Source organism: Pan troglodytes, chromosome 4 (assembly GCF_028858775.2).
Source record: "Pan troglodytes isolate AG18354 chromosome 4, NHGRI_mPanTro3-v2.0_pri, whole genome shotgun sequence".
Taxonomy (NCBI): domain Eukaryota; kingdom Metazoa; phylum Chordata; class Mammalia; order Primates; family Hominidae; genus Pan; species Pan troglodytes.
This window is the reverse complement of record NC_072402.2, coordinates 2778627-2802865: the sequence shown is the minus strand read 5'-3', so window position 1 is coordinate 2802865 and position 24239 is coordinate 2778627. Positions and strand designations below refer to the sequence as shown.

The 24239-nt window shown below is 45.9% G+C and overlaps 1 long non-coding RNA gene across 3 annotated transcripts; it reads right to left on the bottom strand.

Moving 5' to 3' along the window:
• Window positions 1-283: 283 nt before the first annotated feature.
• On the bottom strand, window positions 284-22834 carry LOC104006323 (uncharacterized). 3 transcript variants are annotated; one of them, XR_001717422.3, is made up of 8 exons: window positions 22051-22834; window positions 21209-21455; window positions 17575-18875; window positions 17121-17274; window positions 15467-15790; window positions 14887-15207; window positions 4176-4370; window positions 284-695 (listed from the first exon to the last, which is right to left on the bottom strand). It is a non-coding gene; the product is annotated as an uncharacterized LOC104006323 (long non-coding RNA). The 3 variants fall into 3 exon arrangements; XR_001717421.3 differs by having other exon boundaries at window positions 17121-18875; XR_679993.4 differs by having other exon boundaries at window positions 15467-15764; window positions 17121-18875.
• Between the last annotated feature and the right edge of the window lie 1405 nt (window positions 22835-24239).

The following is a 24239-nucleotide window of genomic DNA, read 5'->3' as shown; positions in this document are numbered from 1 at the left end:
GGAGGTTTTCTGAATGACAGTGGGTCCTCATCCTTGCTGGAGAACACAGGAGGAAAGGAGCGAGAGGGGAGGAGGCAGCTGAGAGTGTGGGCCTGGGAGGGAAAGACACGAAGACCATGCTGTTGAGTAAATTTCAGCGATGCTCTTTCTACTGGAGAACACTTACATTTCTTTTAGAGGCTTCCTGGAGTGTGTGAGAGTGTGTGTGTGTGTGTGTGTGTGTGTGTGTGCTGACACAGCATCCTAGTGAAATGAGCCTTAGGGAAGGAACATGGCGCCCAGGTCTTAGTTGCACTGTCTTCATTTATTGACTGTTTTCTGGATGCCAAGTTCTCTGGTATTCCCCTGTGAGTCAATAGACCAGCAAATGGAAGAGCCTTGTCTTTCTTACTCCAATATCTGTGATCTTAAAAACCACTACTACAGGGCAGAGAATTTCTCCAAGCAAAATCCAATTTGGGACTAAAGTCGTGGAATGGGTTCTTAGGGGTGTCCGTCGCTCCCCCACTGGAATTACTGATCCCCACAGCCTCTTCCAATTGTTGCATCGTAACTGCTACACATTGGCCAAGCAGGAGCTTGCATTGGGCGGGCTGGCTGGCGTTTGTGGAGGCCACCAACTGACTGGAAGAGCCTGGACATGGCTCTGAGGTATCATCACTCCTCCATCGGGTCCTGCACACACCAGAAGATGCCTGGAGAGAAACGTGAGATTAAAGATTGGTAAGGGAAAGCAAAGACTGTAAACATGCCATTTTCCCCCAAATCCAGGAAATCTTAGCTTTCTTGTAAGAAATAGTAAGAAAACCTTTGAAGAAGCAAATGAAATGTTTGCCTGACTGTCATCAGGCTTCCTGCATACAGACACAAAAGTTCCACGGGCATTGGGCAGTGAAGGAGATAGGAAAATGTGTTCAAAGTAGTCGTGCTTTCCTTTCAGACATCGGAGAGTGCTCCATCTACTCCCGGGGGACCTGGCTCTGTGGGGAGACTGGGAGGGATGAATTCTGAGTGCTCTTCATTGATGACATGAAGAAATGGCCATGCAGAAAAGATAACTGATGAATCAAAGAACTATTCTTCACCCCATGGTGCCGCGGGAAGCTTTGTAGCTGTCACGGATTCCCCGGAACTCCGTGTGTTGTGACTTAGTCTCCTGTGTGATGGTATCTCATGATGGGGCCTTTGGCAGGTTATAGGTCACGTGAGTGGGGCCCTAGGAACGGGATTTGTGCCCTTAAAAAACAGGCATGAGAGAGCTTCCTCTTCCCAGCACCCTTGCCACCAAGAGAGGACACAGCGAGAAAACGCTGTCTGCAAACCTGGGGGAAGGCCCTCTCCAGACACCAGGTCTCCTGGTGCCTTGACCTTGGACATCCCAGCCTCCAGAACTGTGAGGAAGAACTGTTTGTTGTTTGAGCCACTCCATCCACAGCTTCTGTTGGAGCACCCTTAGCTGGCTAAGACAGTAACAAACATTTAAAGAGATTAAAGAACCTAGAAATTCTGGTAGAAATGGGTGCACAGCATCTACAGGCAGCAGAGCCAACATTTACTAAACTCCAGGACATAGTAAACAACCGATGAGCAACGGGTGGGTCCTGCTTATGCCAGAGGATGCTGGTTCTGCAGGGGCAGTTAAGTTGGCTTTGAATCCTGTCTGTACCCAGACACAGGGTCTTCAGCAAGTCACTTGGCTTCTGTGCTCTGTTTCTCTCTGCATGGAATGGAGGCCACAGCATCTAAGCAAGAGGGTGGGGTCACAGATGGAACACCACAATATCTTAACACGGGATCTGTGTCTGGTTGGCGAAGAAGGAGGTGCCATTTTCTTTTCCGGGCTTGGCAGGGAAGGAACCCATCACCGTCTGCTGTGCCATGGCTCTGGTGCCTTCTCCCCCTCCGCAGTGATGTGACTGGCAGACAGCGTGCTTCCGGGTGCTCCTCCCACCCGTCCCACCCATGGCTGCAGTGATCATAGTTCACAGGCAGCCTGGACTCCACAGCCAGGAACAAGGCTGGCTGAGACACTCCAAGAAGCTGCTCTTTTCCAGGCATTGTGCTGAGCACCACCCAGGCATTTAACCTTCATACAAGCCCCAGGAAGAAGGATGATCGTTCATTATCCAGTTCAGGGCAGAGATGGTGCTCAGTCTCTCTATGGCCACAGAGTTAAACATCCAGCCAGAATTCAAACCCAGATTTCCTGACATCTCAACTCCTAATTAAAATTAACTCCAGGCTTCCTTGGCAAATGTACCAGGCATCTTGCTGTGGCACCAAGGGGCATGTGGGGGAGACCTGGGCAGCAGGTGCCTCCTGCCACTTCACATGTCAGTGGCCTTCCCCTGGCCCAAGCACCCCACAGACACCCAGACATCACATTTTTAATTATAATAGTTATTTCACTTTTACTCTGTACATACATATGTCCTAACTGCCTCCACAAAGACCTGCAGAAGTTTATAGAAACTGAGAGAAAATAAAACAACATAGAAACATAAGTCAAACATTGGTGTCGGAACCCACCGACTCATCACCCTTCATAGCCCAGGAGGATCTCTCAGTGCTGATGACACTCTGCCCAGGACGGAGGCTGGCGGCAGCTGCTGGAGGCACAGAGGGTGCTGCTTCTGCTTTATGGGCCCTGCCAGCCTCAGGCTCAAGCAGGCATCAAAAATCTTTGCTTTTACTTGAGCCACAAAAGCCTGTCATTTTTCTTAAAGATCCTCATTTAGCCGGAAATCCAGTCATCCTACAACTTGACTCTTGTCCCCTTCATTTGCAAGAATATGCACTGAAGTTTGACCTCTGTAACTGATACGGTTTGGCTGTGTTCCACCCAAGTCTCATCTTAAGTTGTAGCTCCCATAATTCCCACATGTTGTGGGAGGGACCTGGTGGGAGATAACTGAATCATGGGGGTGGGTTTTTCCCCTCCTGTTCTCATGGTAGTGAAGAAGTCTCACGAGATCTGATGGTTTTATAGATGGGAGTTTCCCCGCACACGCTCTCTTTGCCAGCTGCCATGGAAGACATCCCTTTGCTCTTCCTTCTCCTTCTGCCATGATTGAGGCCTCCCCAGCCATGTGGAACTGTGAGTCCATTAAACCTTTTTTTTTAATAAATTACCCAGTCTCATGTCTTTATCAGCAGTGTGAGAACAGACTAATACAGTAACCTAGAACACCTGTAATTCAGGTGAGCTGGGGTTGACCTTGCTCTAACCTTCTAAAGAAAGCCCATCCCTCCAACGTGGGTATAATTTTGTTAACCACTCCCATCTTGAAGACAGTAATAAAGGACAATTCCTGATCTTGAAAGGGAAGCAGAGAGACAGAAATGCACCATTCCCCTGATGATTTGACATGGGCAGGAAGAAAGCCATTCCTTTAAAAAAAAAAAAAATCAACAACAACAACAAAGGATTCTAGGGATTTTGAGGGTACTTTTAAGGGAACCAAAAAGATCTCTCTGACTTGGCAGGAAGGGCAAGCAATGTGGCCGTGCAAGCAGGGCCATCCTCCAGGGAGGGGGAGTGGCCCCTGCTCAGCAATGGGCAAGCTCCAGGCCACATGCAGTGGGGCCTCTGAGGACGACATCCCAGCAAGTCTATATGGTGGCCTTTGCACGAAAGTCTGTGAATCTCTCCTTCCTCTTGGATAAGGGGAGAGGTTGGATATGAAAGGACCTCATTTTTCCCTCCATGTAGCTCTCCCACAGTCACAGGCTCATGCCTAGACCCAAGTCATGCAAAGCCTGAGCACCAAGCTTTGCAAGAGCTGGCAGCCTCTGCAGTGGGACGAGAAGGGAAGGTACAAAGAGCCTGCAGAAGAACTTGCTGGAAATGATCTGCAGAGGGAGGCAGGGCAAGAGGCCACACTCCACAGAATTGGGCCAGCTCCCCTCCCAGGGAAGCCAGGGCCTGAGGAACGGCACTTGGAGGAATCTGCCAGGCACCATGGGCTCAGGCCATTGTGCACAGCACACGGGCCACTCATTCCACATCTCCAGGGAGGGCCATTCATGTAGACCACCGTGCACACTGGGCCTGTTGGAGGGGGACAGCTTACATTTACACAATCCTCTGGGTCAGCCCTGAGACCTCCCACTCGACCCACCCACCAGCAATCTCACACTCCAGGTCCGGGGAGTATTGACTCCTTCTCACTCACCATTCGCTGGAAGGGGATCTCGAACGATGGGAAGGACGGGGATAAGTGACCAGCACCGATGCTTCTGTACTGCTTGGTTTAATCATCAATGTCAACCCCACCTTCATACCCATGTGCTTTTGTGAGACACTCAGCGATCCTTACACAGATGACTGGCATGGATGTCCATTTGGAGCAATCACTTTGGCTTTCATCCTGAAAAGGCAAAATCTTCAATGATCAATTATGTTGCAATTTTGAGAGTTATAACTGCAAGAGGAGAAACCAAGTGCCACAGTTTAATTATACACTTAAATCTAGATTTGCATAGTTCATCTCAGTATCTATAGAAATTATTAGGTGCATAAAATTGTATCTGCCATTTGCAACAGATACTGATATCTTTCTATACGTATGGAGTTTAGCAAAAAGCCAATTCACAAATATGGAATTTTCCTTAAAAAAAAAATGACCTTGGTTCATAGCTGTAAAGTCTCCACCCTTGTAGAGCTGAGCTCATCCCATTCACAGCCCACAGGATGCTAAGTGGATTCTCCCAGCTGCAGCGCACACCCCAGCCCACTCACGATCCCAGAGGTGTGGGCAAGGGCTGATTCCAAAGACTTCAGTTTTGCAGGAAAGGACAGACAGGAATATAAAGTAAGTCTAGAACCAGGGACATGATTATCCCCCAGGCACCTTCTTCACTCACTGGAACCCTCGCTGTGACCCAGCATGGGGCTGCGCTAGCCGGCAAGCTCTGTCAACACCAGAGCAGACTGGTGCAGAAACAGGCAGTCTTAAGCTGTGGGCAACATTTGATCAGGCAGGCAGAAAAATTCTTCCGACCTTATTAGGAGTTTCAGGGCAAAGCTAGTTTTACCACAAAATATAGCACCAGGAGTATGTTTTCCAAAGTCTATCATTAAATTTGGCCTCCTAGGAGGCAACTCTCATATCCTTATCCTTCTTTAACCTATGACTAGACTGACATTGTTGAGCGTGCCATGTGTGTGACATGTGTCTTCCTCTACATCACTGAAGAGTCCAAAAGTACGAGGAAAAAATGATGTTCAAGCATCAACTGTATCTAAAAGTGCATTGTTTATAAACAGCCCCTTGGCCAGATTGAGAAATATTAAAGGCTCATATTTGAGAAGTCATATTCCCCAAATGGGATATTGGCAACTCTTCCATTTTTTGTCCTTATTCTTTACAGGAGACACAGAAGCTGTCACTTCTCAGGCCCATATCCAAAAATTATCTGGTCTGAATATTCTTCTGTGATGCTATTTTGCAGGGTTGACATAATCAGGGCGGCATAATTCAATTTTTTTAATTAGCCATTTATTATAGTGTGGGCAAGACATAAACATTTCCATGAATCACACACGTAAATAACGGAAACTAAAAGTAAAATGAATTTTCCCTATCGGCAGGGTAATAGTTTAATTGTACACAGTTATTCTTACATTAAAAGCTGCATACCTGGCAAGCTTTATCGGGTAACAGGGACTTTTAAATGTGCCAATGTTTCTACACAAGTAACGTGGGTCAATTGCAAAAGGGATAACCATAATGATTAAATCATTAAAATTTTGTCTACGCTTCACAGAGCATAGAGAAAATTAACTTCCCACCAACCTCATTTTTCTGCTGAACATGAAATAATGATTTTCTGCCAGTATAATTACAAAGCTAACATCTGATAGAGTCAGCATCCAGGGGGGATTATCACAGGCATGAGTATTAGACCTCATTACCAGCTTGACTGCAAAATTATTACATCTTGTAATTGGAGGGTGAGATTTATATACAGATTGGCCGGGTTTCTGTAAGATTGTAATTACAAGCTTCGTTGGTTTGCTACTTATCACACGGTGCAGGAGGCGGCAAAAACAAGCAGAGGGAAGGCCATTTCATTAAGCTGTAACCCTATCAAGGGAGGAGCGCTGTAACGTCCCTGTATTTATTAGGCCAAACAGAGCTGTTTGCAGAAGGGGAGGCCATTTATTACCGCCTGACAAATGGGATTTCATTTATTTAACCTCGGTGATCTATTTCAGTAAAATGTACAAACGAGCCATCCATTTTATGATTCCGGAGTCAACGCTCAATTATCTAAAGGGCTAACTGAGTGTTAAAGTGGCCATCTGCTAGGATGAATTCATTGATTTAATTTGCTTCACGTTGCTGAATGATTCCGGGTAGGCGAGGAGGTGGGGCGGCTGCCTGAGTGGGGCCGGGCGCCCCGAGTGTGTGCGCGCGTGTGCCTGGATGTGCACGCGCACGTGTTTAATCCTCACACAATGCAAGGAGGCGATCAATAGCAGCTTAAATGTTATGAGACAAGGAGTTAAGTTGTTCAGCTCAAGCCAGAACACCTTTGTTCTCCCACAACAAGTCATCTCCGCGGCGGAATTAATATTGACAGACTGGCTTCTTTGTGGCTAATTTGGAGGGCACCCGGGCCAATTGGCGGGCGGGCGGTGATAGAGCTGTTATTAGGGTTCATTACGCCCCGCGCGATCGATGCCCCGGGCCGCCTGCAGGAAGGAGGCGCGCGCCTGGGCCCCGGCCTCAGCCAGTCCGCACTGCACTCCGGCTTTTGCAAAATAAATAAATAGGAAGGAAATAAATGGGCGTTTCTTGGCGAGGCAGGTCTCGGTGTTCTGAGCCATGGGCTTGGGGAGGAGGAGAGGAAATGCGGGGAGGGGGGCGCGGAGGCGGTCAGGCCCTGCTGTGCTCCAGGGACCCGCGTTCCCCAGGACTGGACCCCGACCCTAGCGGTGGCTCAGCTCCTTAGGGTTCGATGCCCCCCGCCTAGTCCTTGCCAAGCCTCACAAGCCGGCTCAGCCTCTGTGGAATGAACAGGAAGGTTCCATGGCAGGAATGAACATTTCCGGGGTGGGGCAAACGGTCTCTCTAGGGCGCTCACACCCTTGCTTAGGCTTTGGGAGTGTTTTTGTCACAGACATCTTCACCACACAGAAGGAGCCTGCGGAGCTGGTGCTCACAGGGAAGTTTCTAGAACATTCCTCTCTGCAAGGTGCTGCCTCTCTCAACTCTGAAAGGGCCCTAGTGGGTACAAGCACCCCTCAGACAATAACTCATTTATCTTGTGGCCGACTCAGCGCACATGAGAAGCTTTCCAGAGTGGGCACAGGAAAGCCGTGCACCCTGCGTTTCTCTCCGCGGCCGGACAGCTGTGCATGAAATCGGGACAGCATCACACTCCAGAAGGGAAAAGGACAGGCCTGTGCTGATGAGGGTCATGGCTCCCGCCTTTGATGCCCGGGTCCTTGCTGGTGGGTAGAGGGTGGCGGCCTCCGCTCTGCTGCTGGCCAAGCCCAGTGCTTCTCTGCCCACAGCACAGGGGGAGGAACTCTGGATTCTCTTCACGCACACTCTCTTGTTGTGGTCACAGTCTCCTCTGTTCTCCTCATCTCCTCCCCAGTGAGCTGTCTGCCTCCAGCTGTGGGCTCCACCGCAGGCCTCTGCCCACCTCTCCCTCGCTCACTACCCAGCCCCTCTCTCCCACCCATGCCTTCTCCTCTAAGTCCTCTGTTCCTAAGCAACTCTGTTGGAAGAGCGCACTAGCGTCCCGTGTCAGTGTTGGGAAGGACGACGTCTCCCGTGTAGCTCCTCCTGTGGACTTCTAGAGCTGCCCGGGTCCTGCTGCACACCTGGGTCCTGCCGCACATGGCCACTGGCTCACTCTCCTGGTGAATGAGCCTTGGCCAAATGCAATCACTGCTCCCACCGGTGTGTCTCCTGGGTTCCCGCGCAGGATATCCATGCAGCACACCACGACATCACCCGGGCGACACTGTCCTCAGAGAACAAGAGTATACTGAGAGTCCTCAGGAGGTGAGCTCTGCTGAGTGTCAGTGCGTCTTCAGGGCCTGGTGGGGACTGCAAGGGGCCTGGAGTCCGCCCCGTGGAGGCAGCGGTGCAGAAGCGCGGAGAGTCTGCCATCGGGTGGTCCCTGCAGGTGTGATGATTCACAAGTGCCTCAGCACTGCACGTTCAGTTCACTGGGAGAGAAACGCACCCGTGTTTTTAAGGAAGTATCCCTGGTCCAATACCTCCAGATGAGAGTTTTCCCAAAAGAATCAATTTGGAAATTCTCTGCCTTTATGGGCATTGGAAATATTCTGCGCCTCCTGTTTTCAAAGCCTTTCCTGTATTACAGTGGGTTGTTTGAATTACCCCAATAGTGGCCACTCTTTGCCATTGCAGGGGCCTTTTTTTTTTTTCTTTTTTCTTGAGACAAATTGAAACCAGTGTTTATGTCACATTTATACTGTGCATTTAGTTTGTCTACTCAATGTTTTCATTACACTGATCAACTAGTAATCATTAAGAAATATTTACACTTGAAACTGAAAATCATTAATGAATGGGCTAACCTATGCATTATAACTTATTTACTTTTAAAATTTATTTTAAGACAGTTATTAGCTTCTGCCAGGAATCTACAGAATAAATATGAGCAATTGGTCTTGTGTTCCATTTGCTCATAGATAAAATAAGCAAACTTGACATATCAAGTATTTCTCCTTAGAATCTGAATTATCCTATTGATTTTTGTATCTAAAGAACTATATGGCACTCCATCTTGCCTCTCTTATTTGCTATTTTAGGGGCAGGTGCTTTAGGCTGTGTTTATTTAGAGCAATCGATGTGATGTAGTCGTTTAATCATTTGCACAATCTAAATGGTTCCCACAAGCCATTGAAACAGGAAACCGACTTAGTTGGTCTTAGAAATAGCCACAATAGCCAGATTAGTTTCAATGCTTGGATCAGGCAGTTGCTTAAAACAGAAACAAACACAAAAACAAAATCAACAACAATGATGTCAGTACAACCGTAGCCAGGAGAGACCATGTGCTGTGTGGACTTCCAACCAGATGTCTGCATTTGTGTGGGGTGTGGGGGGACCCACAGCACATGGTGCCCGGGAGTGATGTGGAAGCCCAGCTTTGTTGATTATTCGGTTATTGTTACCACAGGGAATTGAAGACTGGGGTTGGGTCAAGATTTGAGCAGGACTCTGAGAGTTGAAAGTGGCATATCCCATGACTGACACCAAAATGCCTTTTCCAGTAAAAGGAAGAGTTTAAGTGCTAGCCTCCAAGGATCACAGACCCAAACGGCCACCAGAGAGAAGGCGGGAAGGTATCCCAGCTTTAATGAGACTCATTTCCTCCATTCGAGGCACTGACTCCAGGGAGCCTTCTTGTCAGAAGTACAATCTTTTTTGTCTGCACTTAAAAAAATATAAAGTGTTGTTCAAATCCCAATTGTTTTCAGCAATAGGAAAAAGCACAGCAGGATATGTCTAGCATTTTCTAAATATCAATGAGTTATTGTTCAACTCATTCTTTCTACTTCAAGACAGCAGAAACTACAAGATTAATTTGTGTTGTTCATCCCTTGAGAAATTGTCCAATTTATAATAAACATTAGTACATAAACCTAGACACATTCACATTTATTACTTATATCTAATATACTCAGTCTCAGGAAACTATATTACCTTTTTTCAGAGTATTGTGATGCTACAAATTAATTTGATTCAGCTTTCTCCCTTAAATAATTCCTCCTAACAGAAAACCCTGTTTAGACTATTTCCATTTAATGCAATTATTGATACAGTTAGATTTAAATCTACCACCTTGCAAGATGTCCATGTTTTCTACTTGATGTCTATTTTCCTCATTTTCTGCCTTGTTTTGAATTTTTTTGTTTTAATTTTATCTCTACTGTTGATGCAATAGTTCTATCTATCCATCTATCTACCCATGTAGCCATCTATCTATTCATCCACCTACCCATGTAGCCATCTATCTATTCATCCACCCATCAATCTATCCAGCCATCTATCTATCCATCTATCCATCTGTCTATTCATATATACATCTATCTCTTTATCTATCTATCATCTACCTATCTTTCTATCCATCTATCCATCCGTCTATCTATCAATCTATCTATTCATCTATCCATCCATCTACCTATTCATCTGATATGGTTCAGCTCTGTGTCCTCACCCAGATCTCATCTTGAATTGTAATCCTCATAATCCCCACATGTTGAGGGAGGGACCTGGTGGGAGGTGATTGGATCATGGGTGTGGTTCCCCCAGGCTGTTCTCATGATAGTGAACGAGTTCTCATAAGATCTGATGGTTTTATAAATGTCTGACAGTTCCTCCTTCACGCACTCTCTTTCACCTACCACCATGTAATATGTGCCTGCTTCCTCTTCCACCATAATTGTAAGTTTTATGAGGCTTCCCCAGCCAAGTGGAACTGTGAGTTAATTAAACCTCTTTTCTTTATAAATTACCCAGTCTCAGGTAGTATATTTATAGCAGTGTGAGAAAGGACTAATATACTATCTATGTCTACATCTATTTATTCATCTATCCATCTATCTATCCATCTACCAATCTATCTACATATCCATCTATCTATATACATCTATCTATTCATCTATGCATCTATCTACCTATCCATCTATCCATTCATCTATCCATCCATCTATCCATCTATCTATTCATCTATCTATCCATATATACATCTATCTATCCCTCTATATATCTGCCTATCTATCTATTCATCTATCCATCTACCTATCCATCTGTCCTTCTATTCATCTATCCATCCATCTATCCATCTATCTATTCATCTATCTATCCATATATACATCTATCTATCCCTCCATATATCCATCTATCTACTCATCTATCCATTGTCTACCTATCCATCTGTGCTTCTATTCATCTATCCATCTATCCATCTATCTATTCATCTATCTATCTATACATACATCTATCTATTCTCTATATATCTGCCTATCTATCTATTCATCTACCATCTGTCTACCTCTCCATCTGTCCTTCTATTCATCTATCCATCTCTCCATCTATCTATTCATCTATCTATCCATATATACATCTATCTATCCATCTATATATCTGCCTATCTATCTATTCATCTATCCATCTGTCTACCTCTCCATTTGTCCTTCTATTTCATCTATCCATCCATCTCCCCTGCACCCGTCCTTTGGGCTACTATTGTCATACATTGCACTACTACTGATTTTATAGAATTCCATCTCCTTTCATGGTTGCTCTGGCAATTTAATACACTTTTTAACTTTTAGTAGGTCTACTTTTTATGTAAAATATTGAAATCTTACAGCTTTAAGGTCTATATTTCTTCCATGCCCTTATGTTATTATTGTCATACATAATACAACTACACACATTATAAACCCATGACACAATGTTACCTTTTTCAAAACAGTTTATACCTCTATGAAATCAAGGTGAAGAAAGGCAAAAAAGAAAAATAATATTTTGAATTTATTCAGATATTTACCATTTCTGATACTCTTTGTTTGTCCCTTATGTTCTGAGCTTCCTTCTGGTGTCACTATTATTCTTCCCCAGGAACCATCATCAACATTTCTTGTAGTGATGAGTTCTTTTAGTTATCTTATATATTAAAATGTCTTTATTTTACCTCCATTCTTAAATGATAGTTTCACTGGATATAGTATTTGGAGTTGACATTAATTTTCTTCCAGCACTTTAAGGATGTTGGTCCACTTTCTTTTGGCCTCCATGGTTGCTAATAAGAGGCAGCTCTTGACTGATTTTTATTCTTGTCCTAAGCCATATTTTCGTCCTCTCATGCATGCCTGGAAGTGGCTTTGTTTGTTTGCTGGATGTTGAAAACCATTAATTTTATGTTGTTGGATGCCAGATTTTATTAGATTCCTATAAAGAATATTGTGGGGTTTTTTCCTGTTTGTACTTAGGTATTTTTGAAATTCTTTTGATCTTTTGAGGATTTGAAGCTTTGTTAGGGAAAGTCAGAGTGCTACACAGTCTAGAGCTCATTTACCTCCACTTCTGAACCAACCAACGCATCTTCAGACTCTATCTGATGCCGTATGTATTATGGGTTTCTCCCACATCGGCTGTTGGAATTCAAACTATTCTCAGCTCTGCGTAAACTTTGAGAAAATTTTCAGCCTACTGCTATCAGATGGTTCTTTCCATTTGTAGTAAATTTTTTTTTCTTTCTTGAGAACAGAGATGTTTTCCTTGTCCCTGGTGTTTTTCAGTTGCATTTCTATAACTTGGTGAGGATTTCTTTTTAATTCTGCTGCTTGGGCTTCATGAACTTGAGATTCGGTGTCTACTGTCAGTTGCTGACAGTTCAGAGCCTACCTTTCTAATGCTACCTCCTCACCATACCCTTACCTCTCTGCCCTTTCTTTGAACACTCTTGTGTATTTTCTGTATTTTTGTAACTCTGTTGTGCATCCTGAGTCAGTCCTTGAAATCTGTCTTCCATGTTTTATATAGAGTAACTTAGCTCCAATTCAGCCTTTAAGGTCTATGTGACCCATCCGCTGTGCTTATTTTGATTATTACGTTTTTCATTTCTAGACATTCTATTTGGTTCTTTGTCAATTCCACATGTCAATCTTGGTAGTCTCCGTTACCTTCATCATTCATGCATTTCCTCTTCTGATTTTTAAATATATTACATGTGTTTATGTTCCGTTTCGGGAGATGCCAATATCTGGAGTGTGTGTGGTTCTGATTTTGTAGCTGTTTCTGTGCATCCTGGGTTGTGGCAGCTTATTTCCTCATTTGTCCTGTGAAGGTTTGTTCTGACCTCATGTTTTGTGGAATTTCATCAGGGGGAAGTCTTTGAGGTCATTGTCCTTATGTAAAGTATATTCCTCCAGAAAAGACCTGAATTTGTTTCTGCTTGAGTGTAACAATATGAATAGGAATGTTCCCCCCTCATTCTCTCCATTGGAGTCAAAATTAAGACAGGTTCTATTCCAGACCTGTGTTTTCCAGACCTCCCACTAAGGACACGATTCCTCAAAGCCCGGGCTTTGTGGCACCCCTGGTGTGACCTCCCTCTCACCCTACCCAGGCCCTGCCTCCTGTCCCACCCGAATGAGACCCTTTACACTCAGGCTGTAACCGCCAGACGCCAGTGAACACCAAGGCGGTGGCTTACCCCACAGACCCAGGGCAGGGGACCCAGGGCCGCTATAGGCAGCTGAGTAGGTTACTCGCAGTGCCCGCAGTGGGGAGCCATGAACACGCCCTGTGATGTAAGCAGTTCCTTCCTTGGTTGTGCAGGAAGAGCCACAGAGCCAGAGCTTCAGCATCATGCCTTCTTGTAGCCCAGTCACACTTTCGCTGAGCCCAGCATTTTCAGAGACGCTGGGTGAGAGGGACTTCTCTGAACATATAGTCAGAAAGAGTGCTGGCAAGGTGAATTCCACAGCCTTGTTTTCCCCCAAGTACGCTGACTCCCAGTCAGCATTGGTCATCTCTGCCACTGCCTCACTGTGCCCACATCTGGCCTGCAATTTATTTCCATTTACCAACCAAAGGCAATATCTGTTCCATTTTGTAAATTAAAAAAGAATGTAAAATCTTCATGGAAATGGATTTAAAATTGCCTCAATCATTTACTTAAGATGAATTAAAAATTCAGAATTATGACAAGTAATACTTGTATAAGTTACCCATATAATTACTGTATTTCAATAAGAAACTACCAGAAAAAGCTAAATGTATGACATAAATATAAGACAAAATATTGCATATAATTTGGAATAAGACCAACAAAGAAAAACCTATCACTTTTAAGCAAAACTTGTCAGCAGTCTGGCTTAAATTTGGGTTGAATTCAGGGTAAGCCCAGTCAGATGAGCCATTTGGATGAGAAGCTTTCAGTTTGTGTTTCTTATGATAGCTCCCTGAGGAAGAAAATTTCTTGCCATTTCACATCTAACATAAGTCCATTGTTGGTGAAAAGATGACTAAATTGGTTCGTCATTTTGTAATAAAATATCTCATGACTTGTTTATCTGATCAATGAAGAGTGCATTCTCAAGCTGTTCGGTGTTAATGGGCCCGTTGCCCTAAAATGGTGAATTATTGACTCTCGGGGAGACATGGGGGTTTGAAAACTCAGATCAGATTTCCTGCTTGAAATTGACAGATTGCAGTTAAATTGTTAGAATCAAGAATGCAGGCCCTTTGCCTCTCACACCGTGGAGATGCCTAAAATGTAAAACCATTGCTAACAACATTATGAAACTAGCTTTTTAAAAAAATTACATCTTGACACAAAATTGCAGGTTCAAATGTGAAAAAGTTATGCACATAAACACAGAAATATTTTGGTGCAATTTGAGAGGTCCAATTTCTGTACTCCGGTAATGTATTTATCTCAGTTGGTTTGAGCTGGGTTTTGAAATGTATGCACGCGTTCATTCACCATTCAAGTATCCATTTACTTATTTATCTGCTCACCAGGTTTTAACTGTGGTCTGACCACGTGCCAGGGGCTGTACTAGCAATGAGGGCACTGCAGTGTACAGAGATGTGGTGCCTGGTCTCAAGGGTCCCATGGTGGTCCTAGGGAGATGGCAAGCAGATGTGCCACAGATTTGAGCCACATCCTATTGATCCAGAGCCTGGCTTGGGAGTCAGGTGAGCGCGGGTGCAGGGAAGCCTGCGTCCCAGCCCTGCTTGGCAGCCTGGGAAGACTGCTCACCTCTCTAAAACTCAGTTTTCCTATCTGTGAAATAGGCTTCATAACAATATTGGCTTACAAGGTTGTATTATGAGGAACCAGCAAGATGACCTACCTAGAATGCTTGCTACCCACCTGAGAGATGGAAGCCCTCACGGACGGACGTTCACTAACACTACGTTCCAAAACACATGTGCCTCAGAAAACACAGCGAGGTGACCCAGCAGTTGCCATGTGTTCCACTTCCCAGCCGCTGTATCGGAGCACCGGCTGCAGGCCCTTACAGCCTCCCCTGTAGGCTGCACAGAGAAAAGCCCAGGCCGGCCAGGCCCCGGCATCTATGGGCTGCTCCCGCCTCACCCGTAAGGGCCACAGCATCAAGATCCACTTTGCAGGACTCTGGGTGCAGATGGTGGGTTTATTAAAATGCAGAGACCACTCCGTTCTCTCTGAAAACTACCAAGATAATCAGGAAAAAAAGATAGTGATACCTTTCATAAAATTAGAAAAAACCTCTCACCACCGCAATCCCCAGGACTGTGAAGCAGGCTGGAACTTGGCCCACATGCTGCCCCGAGGTCTTCAGGGGAGCGACACAGCTCAGGCCCCGGCTTCTACAGCCGCAGGAGAGCAGGGGGGTGGCGGGAGGGGGCAGCTCCCTTCCCTTACGCTCACCTCTGCGGGGTCTGATTTGTTTCCCTGCAGTGCTCCTCACCTGCAAGCTGCCATACACGTGGCACCGCGGCCTCTGCTTCAGGACACCCGCTTCCCCGGCCTCCGGCTGCCTGGCCACCCTCCACCGTCACAGCCTCCGTTCCTGGAAAACTCTGCTGCCCTGATTTCCTGGGGAACGTTCTCCCTGAACCGGAGCTTCCGCTTGTCTTGGCCTATTGAGTGGAATCAGGAAGTTGCAGTGACGTCAGATGAACAAGCCCAGGGGTCTGGAATGCACCACGATGTCTGTCATTAGTAAGGCCACACAGCTCTCTGGAAAGTCGCTGAGTAGATCCGAGCTGCTCCCAACACATAAATAAAGGAGCTATGTGAGGAGAAGGAAGTGTTAATTAGCCTTACCATAGTAATCATGTCACTATGTCAGTGTGCATGAGAACAACACATTGTGCACTTTAAATATACACAATTTTTATTTAAAATGTAAAATAATGTTAAGAAATCAATGAAAATAAATGACAGCAAAAACCCAATCGAATGGTCTTTTATCCAATCTAATGGTAGTAATTGGGTACAATTATTAGTATACTAAGTAAACTGGTCTCTCAAAACTTTTAAGAGTAATAAGGTTTGGTGCAGAGAGATAGAGACACCTGAGCGCTTATAGAGGCAGGTTCTGGAGAAGTCACTCAGGAGAGGCCTGTGCCATGGGCTCTGCATCCCCGCAAGGCTCACAGTGGTGCTTTCACACGCAGTCGTCTTCCATCCAAACCCGTGCCCTCCAGCTCGGAGCCACCTGCCCAACATAGCTGTTGGACACTTGAAGCCTGCTTAGTCTGGTCGGGCACAGAGGGTCAGCCCTGTAATCCCAGCACTGTGAAAGGCCAAGGTGGGTGGATCACTTGAGGTCAGGAGTTTGAGACCAGCCTGGCCAACATGGCTAAACCTCATCTTTACCAAAAATACAAAAATTAGCCAGGCATGGTGGCACATGTCTGTAATCTTAGCTACTCGGGAGGCTGAGGTTGCAGTGAGCTGAGATCACGTCACGGGCAACAGAGAAAGACTCTGTCTAAAAAATAAATCAATAAAATAAAGGTGTAAAATACACGGCCAATTGCAAAAAAAAAAAAAGGAAAACGTACATTCTGAAATGATATTTTTAATATACTGGGTTAAATAAAATATATCATTTTTTAAAAAATGAACCACAAACTCAAGTGCTTTAGGGACCAGGCAAGGAGGAAGAAGAGAGACATCCCATGTAAGGGAGAGGTGGGCGGGCACCTGGGGAGGGAGGAACCCCGCCTGAAACTGTTGCATCCAATCTCTGCCTGGGTGGACAGACCGCAGCTGCCGCTGAACAGCTGTGTGTCCAGCCGTGAGCCCAAAGACCCTGTGCTGAGGCCCCCAGCAACATCCGTCTGTCCAAATCAAAGTCCTGTTCTCAGAAGGAGTGCTGGCTTTGGAGTAAAGAGAATCTTGGCTCAATTCCAGGTGAAGTGAATTATTTCAGTGTTGGAGCCTCAGTTTCCCCAATGTAAAACGGGCCCAGTAATACCATCCACCACCTCCCAGAGTGACTGCAAGCTTCAGGACAGAAACTTGTGTCCGTATGTATCAAGTTCACCCTACAAACTTGACTCCTAGGAAGCACTGACTAGTGGCTGCGCAGTGATGCGGTCTAGATATTTTACCCGTCATGCACGTTCGTGCTTGAAAATACTTCCAAGTAACTTGCGTCTGCTTCACAGGTGAGGAGACAGAGGCTCAGAGCCCCTGGGGGGCAGTGTCGGCAGTCCTCTCTGCATCACTGGCTCCACCATTCACAAAACACTTATCGTTGTGATCCTGGAGAGTAAATTTAGAATCTGACCCATGTTTCAAAATAACCGCATAAAGTTCCTACTAGGTATTCTTTTTTTTTTTTTTTTTTTTTTTTTTGCTATGGTAAAGCATAGAGAATAGAATGCTTGCCATTGTAGCCGTTTTTCCGCAGACAATGAAGTAGCATTAAATCTATTCACAATTTGTGTAGCCCTCACCACTGCTATCCCCAAAACTTCTTCACCATCCCCAACATAAGCTCGGCACCTCCAATAACAACACCCCCTCCATCCCATTCCCCAGCCTTGAGTGTCTCCACTCTACCTTCTGTCTGTGAAATTGCCTGTTCTAAGTATTCCGTGTCCATGGAGACATGTCATATCTGTCCTTCTGTGTCTGGCTTACTGCGCTTCATGTGTTTTGCAGGTCCATCCTGGTTGCAGCGTGTATGAAAACTCCATCCCTTGTTGAGGCTGAAAGCATTCCCTTGTATGGACAGACCACGTTGGGCTTACCCATTCACCTCTCAATGGGCATGGTTGCTTCTGCTTTTTGGTTATTGTGAATGATGTTGTTATGACTTTCCTGTACAATTATCTGTTCCAGCCTCTGCCCACAATTCTTCCGGACATATATGCCTAGGAGTGGAGTTTCTGTGTGATATGGTAGTTCTACATTTAACTTGGTAAGGAGCCACCAAACTTTTCCATGCCAACTACTGGGTAATAGTTTTTACTGGAATTTACAATTTGTTTTGGGGGGTTTGGGCCCTCACCTCACCATCCACTAAAATATGTTACTGTGAAATGCACTAAAGTTCTAGAAAACAACAACAACAACAACTTAAGACCATTGCAAAATAAAACACAACATACGTCATAAATGCCCTGGCCAAGAATTATGTATGGGAAGTTCTAGAGGAAAACCAACAACTTATGATCATAATAAAATAAAACACAGTGTAAATCATAAATTCCCTGGCCAACAATTACATGTGCAAGAAGTTCTAGAGGAAAACCAACAACTTAAGATCATAGCAAAATAAAATACAACATAAATCATGAATGGCCCGGCCAACCCTACATGTACAGGAAGTTCTAGAGGATAACCAACAACTTAAGACAATTGTAAAATAAAATACAACATAAATCATAAATGTCCCAGCCAACAACTGCATGTATGCAAAGTTCTAGAGTATAACCAACAACTTAAGACTGTAGGAAAATAAAATATAACATAAATCATAAATGTCCCAGCCAACAACTGCATGTATGCAAAGTTCTAGAGTATAACCAACAACTTAAGACTGTAGGAAAATAAAATATAACATAAATCATAAATGTCCCAGCCAACAACTGCATGTATGCAAAGTTCTAGAGTATAACCAACAACTTAAGACTGTAGGAAAATAAAATATAACATAAATCATAAATGTCCCAGCCAACAACTGCATGTATGCAAAGTTCTAGAGTATAACCAACAACTTAAGACCATAGGAAAATAAAATATAACAGAAATCATAAATGCCCTGGCCAACAATCACATGTATAGGAAGTAGATGACTTTAAAATTACTATACATTGACCAGTGTTTTTACTGTGGTTTCTTCTGCTTCAAGCTTAGCCCTAAGAAAAGGAAAAGAAAAGAGAAAAGCATAAATAAAACAAAAAAGTTGTAGCCCCCTTTTGTCTCTTTGTCTCCACTAGAGACTAAGTATTTACTCCTGGTCTACCCCATCAGTTACTTCCAGAGATGTTCACTGAGTTCCAGTCACTGCCAGGAACTTCGCTGAGTCCCAGGAGGGGTCACGTGTGCTCAGCCCTATTTTTATATGTACTTTTTACAATGGAAGAGGACCTGAAGGATATAACTTTTTTCTCCTTTGTTTTCAAGTTAAAACCCAGAGTCCTTTAGTGATCATCTTACCCAGGAATAGGAGTAGTTGGCAGAACAAGAGAACTGAGGCCTCACCCCCAACCCCCACCATCCCCCAGCTTTGTGACTTGGGTCCCTCAACTTTATTTCTCCGATCTCAATTTGACTTTCTATGCAGGAGGAGTGGGGCGTGGACCCCATCCCCCTGTCACTGGGCTGGGCCTGGAGACCCCAGCTGAGCAGAACAAGAAAACCAAGTGCAAGGAGACTTGTGATGGAGTCGTGAGGACACACCCAGGTGTGTTGGGGTCTCAGGGACATACCCAGGTGTGCCGGGGTCTCAGGGACATACCCAAGTGTGTTGGTGTCTCAGGGGCACACCTAGGTATGCTGGGGTCTCAAGGATATACCCAGGTGTGTTGGGGTCTTGGGGTCACACCCAGGTGTATCGGGGTCTCAGGGATATACCCATGTGTGTTGGGTTGTCAGGGACATACCTAGGTATGTCGGGGTCTCAGGGATATGTCCAGGTATGTCAGGGTCTCAGGGATATATGCAGGCGTGTTGGGGTCTCGGGGTCACACCCAGGCGTGGGGCTGCGGAGGAGTTGGCCAACCCCCTGGGAGATCTTACCCGTCCTGGATATCAGAAGTGGACTAGGCACTGCCCGGTGAGGGAGAGAATGATGTGGTGATGGGGTTTTCTTCTCATGAGAAACCTTCAACCTTGACCTTAAACTGGCCTGGGTGTGAACTTCCCACACTCACACCAGGTTGAGCCAGACTGTGGAGCTGACACAGGGGTCTGTCTCTACTGATGTGGAACAAGGATGTGGGAGTCTCACAGCTGCCACCCCAGTAAGGAAATTTGAGATGCAGCTTTTCTAAGTGTGAATTTAGGACACATTCGTGATGTTAAGCAGTTAGAGGGGTGGGTGTCCATCGAGGCCCACCCAAGGAAGCCGTGCTCAGCACTGCTCCAATCACTCAGTGAGCACCACAGCAGAAGCTGGGTTTTTAAATAAATGAATACTATACAAGGTCAATCTTGAAGACTCTGCTTTTAAAAAGGAAGCACTTGTGGAAATTGCTGGAAATGATGCAGGCCTGTGGAGAGCAGAACTCAGGGAGGCCTCAGGGGTGTGAGGTCCTCATGGGTCCTCCTCTGTGGCAGCTGAGCCCTGAGGCCTGAAGACCAGCTCAATGCCTGGTCCCCTCACCTGGCACCAGGGGCTGATCATGGACCAAAAAGGGCGTCATCCCCAGTGAGCGGCCATCAGATCTCTCTCCTTAAATGCACGTCTCCCATCTGGACTGCTTAGGCTCTCTACTAAGAATCCTAAGGCTTTCTGTGTTCACCTGCAAACAGCAAGTCCTAGGTTTTCATAATAAATAGCCCATAAGATCCAGAACTTGGGTCATGGTTAAACCTCAGTGAAGATAAGCAAGTTTATAGTAAAAGGGAATATGGATGAAAGACAGCAAGACTGCAAGGAAAGAGAAGGACAAACATGGGGGCTGGGGGAAGAGAGAGAGAAAGAGGGAGAATAAGAGAGAGAGAGAGAGGGAAAGAGAGAGAGAAAGAGAAAGAAGGAATGAGAGAGAAAGAGAGAGAGGAGAGCACTCTGTTCCCACACTCAGGTCCCTTCAGGAATGAACACAGGAAACTAGGCTGGACGTGAGGTCACTGTGCCTCATTTATCGCCTGCCTCTAGGAACTGCCACCCTTAGGTCATCTGGGAGATGAGCATGGGTTTTGTGATTTCATGAGGGAAGGAAAGGAAAGCAACCCCCCTCAGCTCAGCAAAATCCTCATTCCAGCTCTCTGGATATCCTCGCACTCTGGATCCCCTGTGTGGCAGAAGTCACAGATCACCCAGAGCAGGGGGACCTGCATTTTTCTAGCAAATTTGCTATTCCTGCCAGGTGGGTATCCTGCCAGGTGAGCATCCTGCCAGGTGAGCAGGTGCCTTCTCTGGCAGATCAATGGCAGCCTTGTGGCTTTCCAGCACCCATCGCCCCCCCACAGCCCACCCCATTCCATCACAGGAAGAGCAAATCACATTTTGGGAGATGCTTGGTACCATAGAGGGCGTCTCCTTAGGCACAGGTGCTAGGACAGTGCGCAGGGTCACCTGCGGCAGAGCCCACCATGGACCCTCCTCTTCTTGGCCCACAACACCTCAACACGGGTCCTGAGGTCCTGGGAGATGCAGACCCTGGCTTTCCAGCCACGGCAGCACTCAGTCGCTGTAGACGTGGTCGCCAGGGGACAAGGTCACAGACATTCTTTTGGTGTCGTCCGCTGGAGATATGATCACATGCTCAACCCTGAAGCAAGAGAAACAAACTGAGAACAGAATTGGAGGCGGGAACGGGGAGAGCCGCTACGATCCATCAGCTCACCTGTGGAGAGAGAACCGAGGAAAAACAGTATTGATTTTTTTACAAGCCAGTGCACAGATTTGTCAGACAAAAGAATAGAGATGTCAACCCCTGGACCCGCTCTCCAGCACGGCAGGGCCTCAGGCGGCCGGAGCCAAGGCGGCACTCCGCGACTCCTGCACCGGCTGCAGAGGGGATGGGCAGTTTGATGAAAGAAGGAAACGCCAGCCCTCGCACGGATATGCGTGTCAGTAACTCCCACCTGAGCAGAGCTCAGAGATGCTTCTAGCACAGCCCAAGAGAGGTGGCTCCCGGGTCTCAGCATCTGCCGAGGTTACCTCTCTCTTCTGGGGGCTGTGGGAGGCACTTCTGCACGGGGTCACAGGAAGGTTTTGGATGTTTACCTGAAAGGTGGTTCTGTTAGAAAACTCCAAAACCAACGGACATTTTAGATTTCAAAGAGAATCCAGTACAACGTATTTTCATCTCCTAAGCCAACAAAAGGGAATCTGAGCTGATTATTAGAAGTTTACTCTTTTACCTGGCAGGGGGCAAAGAGCATAGACATCCCCAGGTCTCCAGATGCACAGGTGGAGGAATTGGTCCACTAACGCACCCTCGGAACAAACACCTGAACACACAGGAAAACTCGGTGTATCTGGAGAAGGAATGTGTTCGTTAATTGCATTTTTGAATATCTAGCTAAGCACAACATCCCTTTAGAGTCCACCTGTCCTTTAAAATTCTTTCTAAAATAAATCTGACAATTTTCCTGATCTGCTATGCTGAATAGTTTGACGACTTTGGTCATTTGGGGAAATCGTGGCTGTCAGAGGCCATTCAGAAAATAATATTATGAGGATGAAGGACCACAGGTAGGGAGCCCCATAGAAGAGTTGGAACTGCTTCATTTTTGTGTTTACTCCTTTATTCAGGCTTGATAGGTTTCTCTGAGTTTTACCTTCCTCTTTCTAAGAAGGAAACTGCTGTCATGTAATTTAAAGTTCCCGTTGGTCATTTCTAATGAATAAAAGGTTACGAATGTCGAGTAGTAGTTGGGTGCCATGTAAACTAGTTCAACCATTGTGGAAGTCAGTGTGGCGATTCCTCAGGGATCTAGAACTAGAAATACCATTTGACCCAGCCATCCCATTACTGGGTATATACCCAAAGGATTATAAATCATGCTGCTATAAAGACACATGCACACGTATGTTTATTGTGGCACTATTCACAATAGCAAAGACTTGGAACCAACCTAAATGTCCAACAACGATAGACTGGATTAAGAAAATGTGGCACATATACACCATGGAATACTATGCAGCCATAAAAAAGGATGAGTTCATGTCCTTTGTAGGGACATGGATGAAGCTGGAAACCATCATTCTCAGCAAACTATCGTAAGGACAGAAAACCAAACACCACATGTTCTCACTCATAGGTGGGAATTGAACAATGAGAACACATGGACACAGGAAGGGGAACATCACACTCCGAGGACTGTTGTGGGGTGGGGGGAGGGGGGAGGGATAGCATTAGGAGATATACCTAATGCTAAATGACGAGTTAATGGGTGCAGCACACCTACATGGCACATGTATACATATGTAACAAACCTGCACGTTGTGCACATGTACCCTAAAACTTAAAGTATAATAATAATTAAAAAAAAAAACACGAGTGGTCAACATTCTAACCTCTAAAATAATAGTTTCTGACAATACGATTGCTACATTTTTGAAAATTATCATAGCTAGGTCATCATACTTGGCATATACTCAAGTATGTTCTTTCATGTACATTTCTTAAACATGCATGTGTCTCCTGCGACATTTAGAGAAATGTCTCTTCTTAGACGCAATATTTCAAACATTAGAAAGTGCGGTCGCCTCAACTGCATTCACAGAGCTCCCTCGGCGGGATTCCTGAGTGCGATCCTGGATGATCCCCCCACCGCGGTTTCTGGAAGACTCTGATGAACGCATCCACCAATGTGTGGGGAAATGAGGTCAGCATCCTGTGGTTCAAGGATCCTAGGATCAGCGACTGGGAGTTACAGGTTTGGGCATCACTCAGCATAAGTGGCTGTGAAACCCTAGGGCAGCGTCCCCTCTGAAAGCCCATCTGCTTGGACATGAAGTGCAGAAACTTGGGGTGAGTTGGGACACAGCTGGCTGCCCTGCCCAGCCTTGAGCTTTGGTTTTGCAGGAAGCCGGGTCCCAGCTAGTGGAGCGGGCTGCACTGTGGCCAGGGCAAGGGCCCAGCCCGGCTCCCCACCCACTGTCTGGTGACTGGGCCACGGCGCTGGGACTCGAGCGCTCCTAGTTCACAAGCCACCACCTCTGATGGGGAAACCAGACAGACGTGGCCAGAACTGGAGCACACCGTGTCCTTTCCCAGCCAGGGGACGCCAGTGTTCCTGTGGCCGGGGCCAGGGCTGGCCGCCTCCTCCCCGATCCTGTCTCCTCTGGTGATGAGTTGTGTTGTCTTGGCAGGGGAACTCCCTAGAGAGTGGAAAACGTCATGCACTGACAACAGAAACAAAGTACAATGTTATCATGCAGTCAATATTTGATGGCCAAAGTCACAGTAAGGAATAATCTGAGTTAAAATAAAGCAGGGAATTGGATACGTCAAAGAGTTTAGTGTTATCAGCCATTAAGGAAGGCAGCAGTGAGGCCACAACACAGCAGCGGCCTGGACAGACACCCCTCCATGCAGGCGTGT